Source organism: Prionailurus bengalensis, chromosome X, assembly GCF_016509475.1.
Source record: "Prionailurus bengalensis isolate Pbe53 chromosome X, Fcat_Pben_1.1_paternal_pri, whole genome shotgun sequence".
Classification (NCBI taxonomy): Eukaryota; Metazoa; Chordata; class Mammalia; order Carnivora; family Felidae; genus Prionailurus; species Prionailurus bengalensis.
Window position 1 is genome coordinate 59,916,109 of NC_057361.1, and position 8,210 is coordinate 59,924,318.

Genomic DNA, 8,210 nt, shown 5'->3' on the forward strand with positions numbered 1-8,210 from the left:
CAGGCTCTGTCTCTCTCTCTCTCTCTCTTTCAAAAATAAACGTTAAAAAAAATTTAAAAAAACACCTGAAAAGATGTTCAACATTACTCTTTATTAGAGAAATACAAATCAAAACCTCAATGAGATACCACCTCACACCTGTCAGAATGGCTAAAATTAACAACACAAGAAACAGCATGTGTCGGTAAGGATGTGGAGAAAGGGGAACCTTCCTGCATTGTTGGTGGGAATGCAAACTGGTGCAGCCACTCTGGAGAACAGTATGTAGGTTCCTGAAGAAACTAAAAGTAAAACTACCATACAATCCAGCAATTGCACTATTAGGTATTTACCCAAAAAACACAAAAATACAGATTTGGAGGGGTATATGCACCCCAATGTTTATAGCAGCATTATCAACAATAGCCTGCCTTGGATTCTGTGTCTCTCTTTCTCTCTGCCCCTCCCCTGCTCACACTATGTCTCTCTCTCTCAAAAATAAATAAACATTACAAAATAAATAAATCCTTTTAACATTTCTTGTAAGGCTTGTTTAATAGTGATGAACTCCTTCAGCTTTTTCTTGTCTGGAAAACTCTATCTTTCAATTCTGAATGATAACTTTGAGAAGTAAAGTATTATTGGTTGGAATTTTTTTTTTCTTTCAGTGTTTTAAATATATCTTGCTATTCCCTTCTGGCCTGCCGTGTTTCTCCTAAAAAATCCACTCATAGCCTTGTGGGGGTTCTTCTGTACATAAAAAAGTTATTTTCCTTTTATGACCCAAGCCAAAGTCATACATTAAACCAGCTGAGCCACCCAGGCACCCTTCTTTTCATGTGTTTGTTAGCCATCTGGATGTTTTCTTTAAGTGTTTATTCATGTCTTCTACCTATTTCTTAACTGGGTTGTTTGTTTTTTGGTATTGAGCTTGATAAGTTCTTTGTAGATTTTGGATACTAACCCTTTATCAGATATGTCATTTACAAATATCTTCTCCCATTGGGTAGGCTGTTTTTTAGTTTTGTTGATTGTTTCCTTCACTCTGCAGAAGCTTTTTATTTTTGTGAAGTACCAATAAGTCTGTTCGCTTTTGTCTCCCTTGTCTTCAGTGATGTGTCTAGTACAATGTTGCTCTGGCCAAGGTCAAAGAGGTTGCTGCTCATGTTCTCCTCTAGGATCTTGATGGTTTCCTGTATCACATTTAGGTCTTTCATCCATTTTGAACTTATTTTTGTGTATGGTGAAAGAAAGTGGCCTAGTTTCAGTCTTCTGCACATTGCAATCCAGTTTTCCCAACACCATTTGTTGAAGATACTGTCTTTTTTCATTGGACATTCTTTCCTGTTTTGTCAAAAATGAGTTGATCATATAGTTGTGGGTCTATCTGGGTTTTCTATTGTGTTCCATTGATCTATGTGTCTGTTTTTGTGCCAGTACCATGCTGTCTTGATGACTACAGCTTTGTAATATAGCTTGAAATCTAGAATTGTGATGCCTCCAGTTTTGTTTTTCTTTCTCAGGATTGCTTTGGCTATTTGGGGTGTTTTGGTTCCATACAAATTTTGGGATTGTTTGATCTAGCCCTGTGAAGAATGCTGGTGGTATTTTGTTAGGGATTGCATTAAATGTGTAGATAGCTTTGGGTAGTATAGACATTTTAATCATGTTTGTTCTCCAAATCCATGAGCATGGAATTCTTTTTTATTTATGTGTCCTCTTCAATTTCTTTCATCAGTGTTTCACAGTTTTCAGAGTATAGATCTTTTACCTCTTTAGTTTGGTTTATTCCTGTGTATCTTACTGTTTTTGTTCCAATTGCAAATAGGACTGGTTCTTTGATTTCTTTTTCTGCTGCTTCATTATTGGTGTATAGAAATGCAACAGATTTCTCCATGTTGATTTTATATCCTGCAACTGTACTGAATTCATGTTTTAGTTCTAGTAATTTTTTGGTGGAGTCCTTTGTGTTTTCTACATAGAGTATTATGTCATCTGCAAATAGTGAAAATTTGACTTGCTTCTTGCTGATTTGTATGCGCTTTATTATTATTATTATTTTTATTTTTTTTTTTATTGTCTGACTGCTGAGGCTAAGTTTTCTAGTACTATGTTAAATAATAGTGCTGAAAGTAGACATCCTTGTCTTCTTCTTGACCACAGGGGAAAGGCTTTCAGTTTTTCCCTATTGAGGATTCTATTATCTGTGGGCCTTTTGTATATGGGCTTTATGATGTTGAAGTATGTTCCTTCTATCCCTACTTTGTTGAGAGTTTTTATGAAAAGTGGATGCTTTATTTTGTAAAATGATTTTTGTGCATCCATTGACAGGATTGTGTGGTTCTTATCCTTTCTTTTATTAATGTGGTATATCACACTGATTGATTTGCAAATATTGAGCCAGCCCTGCAGCCCAGTAATAAATTCCACTTGATTGTGGTGAATAATTGTTTTTTTTTCCTCTTTTTTCTTTTCTTTTCTTTCATAGAGAGAGACAGAGAGACAGAGAGAGAGAGAGACAGAGAGAGAATCTTAAGCCGGCTCAATTCTTGGTGCAGAGCCTGACATGGGACTTGACCCCACCACCCTGGGATCATGACCTGTGCCAAAACCAAGAGTATGATACTCAACTGATTGAGCCACCCAGGTGCCCCTGATGAATAATTATTTTAACGTACTGTTGAATTCAATTTGCTAGTATCTAATTGAGGATTTTTGCATCCAGTTTCATCAGAGATATTGACCTGTAATTCTCCTTTTTAGTCTTTGTCTGGTTTTGGAATCAAGGTAACGCTGGATTCAGAGAATAAGTTTGAAAGCTTTCCTTCCATTTCTATTTTCTGGAACAGTTTGAGAAGACTATGTATTAGCTCTTTTTAAATGTCTGGTAGAGGGGCACCTGGGTGGCTCAGTTGGTTGAGCGTCCGACTTTGGCTCAGGTTATGATCTCACAGTCTGTGAGTTCGAGCCCCACATCGGGCTCCATGCTGATGGCTCAGAGCCTGGAGCCTGCTTCCGATTCTGTGTCTCCCTCTCTCTCTGCCCCTTCCCTGCTCATGCTCTGTCTCTCTCTGTCTCAAAAATAAATAAAAACATTAAGAAACAAAAATTTTAAATGTCTGGTAGAATTTTGTGAATTTCTTGGAATTTGTTCATTTTTTGAAGTTTATTTTTGAGAGAGAAAGCATGAGTCAGGGAGGGGCATAGAGAGAGAATCGGAAGCAGGCTCTAAGTGTCATGGAGGAACCTGATGTGGGGCTTGAACTCACGAACCATGAGACCATGACCGGAGCTGAAATCTAGAGTTGGAGGCTTAACCACCTGAGCCACCCAGGAACCCTGGAAATTGTCCATTTCTTCCACATTTCCCATTTTGTTGGCATATAATTTTTCATAGTATTCTAAGTGTTTGTGTTTCTGTGGTGTTCATTATAATCTCTGTGTGTGTGTGTGTGTGTGTGTGTGTGTGTGTGTGTTTATCTACTTGTGCTCTCTCTCTTCTTTTTTAGCAGTCTGGCCAGAGGTTTATCAATTTTGTTAATTCTTTCAAAGAACCAATTCCTAGTTTTGTTGATCTATTGTTTTGTTGGTGGTGGTGGTGGTGGTGTTTCTATATTGATTATTTCTGCTCTAATCTTTATTATTTCCCTTGTTCTGCTGGATTTAGGCTTTATTTGGTGTTCTTTTTCTAGCTCCTTAGGTGTAAGGTTAGATTGTGTATTTGGGACATTTCTTGCTTCTTGAAATAGGCCTGAATTGCAACATACTTTCCTCTTAGGACTGCCTTTGCTGCATCCCAAAGGCTCTGGACTGTAGTGTTTTTATTTTCATTGACTTCCATGTATTTTTTATTTCTTCTTTAATTTCCTGATTAATCCATTCATTCTTTAGTAGGATGGTATTTAACCTCCATGTATTTGAAGGCTTTCTAAATTTTTTCTTGTGGGGTTGACTTCAAGTTTTATAGTGTTGTGATCTGAAAATATGCATGGTACGATGTCGATCTTTTTGTAACTGTTGAGGGCTGATTTGTGACCCAGTTATGTGATCTATTCTGGAGAATGTTCTGTGTGCACTTGAAAAGAATGTATATTCTTCTGCTTTAGGATTAAATGTTCTGAATATATCTGTTCAGTTATTGGTCCAGTGTGTCATTCAAAGCCATTATTTCCTTGTGGCTTTTGCTTAGATTATCTGTCCATTACTATAAGTGGGTAGTAAATCCCCTATTATTATTGTATTATTATCAATGAGTTTCTTTATGTTTGTTATTATTGCTTTATATACTTGGGTTCTCTCAAGTTGGGGTCATAAATATTTACAATTGTTAGGCCTTCTTGATGGATAGACCTTTTAATTAAGATATAATACCCTCTTCATCTCTTGTTACAGTCTTTGTTTTAAAATCTAGTTTGACATATAAGTATGGCTACTCTGGCTTTCTTTTTGACCTCCATTAGCAGGATAGATGGTTCTCTATCCCCTCGCTTTCAGTCTGCAGTGTCTTCCAGTCTAAAATGAGTCTCTTGTAGGAAGCATACAGATGGATCTTGGTTTTTTTTTTTTTTTTAATTTTTTTTCAACATTTATTTATTTTTGGGACAGAGAGAGACAGAGCATGAACGGGGGAGGGGCAGAGAGAGAGGGAGACACAGAATCGGAAACAGGCTCCAGGCTCTGAGCCATCAGCCCAGAGCCTGACGCGGGGCTCGAACTCACAGACCGCGAGATCGTGACCTGGCTGAAGTCGGACGCTTAACCGACTGCGCCACCCAGGCGCCCCGGATCTTGTTTTTTTTTTTTTATCCATTCTGATACCCTATGTCTTTTGATTGGAGCATTTAGTCCATCTACATTCAGAGTGATTATTGAAAGATATGAATTTAGTGCCATTGTGTTACCTTCAGAGTTGTTTCTGGTGATGTTGTATGATCTTTTGTAGTCTTTGTTGCTTTGGTCTTTTTTTTTTTCCACACTCAGTGTCCCCCTTAAAGTTTCTTCCAGAACTGGTTTATTGGTGATAAACTCCTTTAGTTTTTGTTTGTCTGGGAAAGTCTTTATCTCTTCTTCTATTCTGAATGACAGTCTTGCTAGATAAATAATACTTGGCTGCATATTTTCCCCATTCATCACATTGAATATTTCCTGCCACTCCCTTCTAGCCAGCCAAGTTTCAGTGGAGGCTGGCTGATAAACTTATCTGTCTACCCTTGTAGATTAAGGACCTTTTGTCCCTAGCTGCTTTTGGAATTCTCTCTTTATCTTTGTGTTTTGCAAGTTTCACTATGATATGTTGTGCTATTGACCTGTTTTTGTTGATTTTGAGGGGAGTTTTCTTTGCTTCTTGGCCCAAATGCCTGTTTCCTTCCCCAGATTAGGGAAGTTCTCAGCTATATAAACCTTCTGCGCCCTTTTCCTGCTCTTCTTCTTCTAGGACTCCTATGATATGCGTATTGTTTGTTTTATGGAATCACTAAGTTCCCTAAGTCTCTTCTCATGATATAGTAGTTTATTTTCCCTCTTCTTTTCACCTTCATTATTTTCTATAGTTTTGTTTTCTATATCACCTACTCTCTACTATGCTTCTTCAATCCTCACTGTCACGGTATCCAGTCAGTTTTGCATCTCAGTTATAGCATTTTTTATTTCAGCTTGCCTAGTTTTTGTGTTTGATCTCTGCAGCAAAGGCTTATATATTTTTTTCAAACAAAGGTATTAGTCTTATTACTGTTGGTCTAAATTCCTGCTCAGATATATTGCTTATATCTGTTTTGAGAAAGTCCCTGGCTGTGATTTGTTCTTGACCTTTCTTTTGGGGAGAATTCCTCTGTCTTGTCATTTTGTCTATGTTTCTATCTTTTGGGTGTTTTAAAAGTTTATTATCTTTCCTGCACCTGAGAGTAATGCTATATTAAAAAGGGGTCATACACTGTCCAAGGCCTGGCAATTCAGGAAGTGTTTCTGGGGAATGCTTTGTGCACTCTGTTGTTGCATTTTGGCTGCTCTTCCCCATTGGTTAATCCTCTGCAGAACTCCTCTTTGCTTGAAGTGGGGAGTATCTGGACCTTTAACTAGGTGTGCTTTGATTTGCTTGTAAAATAACTCTGGAAAAAAGGACAAACAAAAAATCTTGATCCCCAAAGAGAAAAAAGGAAAGGGAAAGAAACAAAACAAAGAATCAAAATACTATAAGGCTGATTCCAAAGAAAAAGACACACACAAAAAAATGGGAAAAAAGAAATAAAAATAAAGAAAAAAAGAAGTCTGATTTAAAAAAAAAGAGAGAGAAAAGGAAACAAACAAAGAAAAAACTATGAGACTGATTCCAAAAGAAGAAAAGAAGGAAAAGGAAGAAACAAAAAAGAAAAAAGGAAACTTGCTTGTATTTCCACCAGAACTGCAGATGTTGTTTTGAAACACTAGATTTTCAGTATAGCATGTGGCATGCTTCCTCTGCTGGTCTTCTGGGGGATAGTCCTGTTGACGACTTAGAGTCAGTCTTGCTCCAGTATATAAACAGTTGCAGGAACAGGGGGGTAGATTTTGGTGTAAGCCGTTCCCACCTCCACTGGGGGCTGCTGTGTTGCTCTCTGAAGTCCCTCTGTGTTGGTGTTTGGGGTAAAATTGTGCCACCCCTCTTTCTAGTCCCTGGAAAGGGGATCTTACACCCCTGCTGTCCAGGCAGCTCTCATAAAATAGCAAGGGCAGTCAGCTCATCCTGCGCCACAGCTCTCTTTTGGTTTTTCTTTGGTGCATGGCTGGAATTCAAAACTCAAAGTCTTAAAGGACTTGGCACTACATGGACCCACCCCCCTCCTCTGGGGTAGAGCTTCTCCACACTCTGATATCCTTTGTCCCCAGTAAATAGTCCTATGCTTGTGCCATGCAGGGCATCTCTGATGTAGCACCTCTAAAAGCAGCAAAAAGTTTATATGCCCTCTGGCTGTATGCACCTCTGTCCCCTGATGATGAAAGGCTTTTCGCTAGCACCTACAGGGTCTCTTGTCCTTGGAGAGGCAATATACCCTTTTCCAAAAGTACTCCAGGAAAAGGAATGTTCTTTCCCAGTGTTCCCTGGAGATCTCTACACCACGCTATGCACTCCAGTGCCAGCTCCTTCTTTCTTGCCAGGAGCGCACTTTCAAAACCTGAGTTTGATCTCCAAATGCCGTTTGCAAAAAAAAACCTGTGACATTCAGTATTTCTCACTCCCCAGTCCTTGATCCAGAGAGGTTTTCCTCTTGTGCGAACCTGATGCTGCACTCTCGCAACACCTCTCTCTTTCTCTCCCTTGTCTCTCTTTGGAAATGGTTCCCTCCCTTCTGCTGCAGTGCAGTTTTTCTCTCCCCCAATTCACTTCAATGCACCTTGCACCTGCCACGCTGTCTTCCTCCAACTGTAGATATCCTTCTACCAGTCTTCAGCTTGATTTCCTGGGTGTTCCAAGTGATCTGGCCTCAACAAAGCTGTGTTTGAGGGATGAGAAAAGCCCAGGGTCCCCCTACTTCTCCACCATATTAACTCCTCTGATTTCACCTCTTAAAGCATTTACACTTTAAAAATGAGATGTTATGGGATTCCTTCCTTCTTAAAAGTGTTCTAGAGCTACTAAAAAACTTGAATTTACAAAATCGTTGATAAAAATACTCCTTTGGATTGTAGAAGAAGGGGGCAAAGGACCACTGATAAGAAATGGCATATGATATTAATCAGACTTGGCTTCTTTCTCTCCTGCTTCATCAGAGGCTGAGGCTCCTCATATTTAGGGTCTCCATTTTCTGCAAGTAAATCTTTCTTGGTTAGCCACTGCAGCCTGTTTTCCCTTTGCTTCCCTTTCCTTTTGCTTCCCTTTATCATTTTCTGCTGTCCTTTTTGGCTTCCTTTACACTTTTGCAGGAGCACTTTTGCTGGATTCCTCTTGGGCTTCTCCTTCAATGCCCCTATTGCAGAGCTAACCTTCCTCTTGGGCATAGTGGTGGTGGGGCAGGCTTGTGCCAGGGGCCTGCAGATCTCAGCATGCTTAGAGCCTTCCTAAAGCTGAGCTGCCTGGCTGCTGCCACTCCTTCCACTTCTAGAGCTGTTATACCACATACTCTCTATCCATTCCTCAGTTGGTGGACATTTGGGCTCTTTCCATAATTTGGCTATTGTTGATAATGCTGCTATAAACATCAGGGTGCATGTATCCCTTCAAATTAGTATTTTTGTATTCGTTGGGTAAATACATAGCA

General features: G+C 39.2%; 1 pseudogene; it reads right to left on the minus strand.

The window, feature by feature from the left end:
- Positions 1–7,684: 7,684 nt before the first annotated feature.
- LOC122476944 lies at positions 7,685–7,950 on the minus strand (annotated as a pseudogene).
- Between the last annotated feature and the right edge of the window lie 260 nt (positions 7,951–8,210).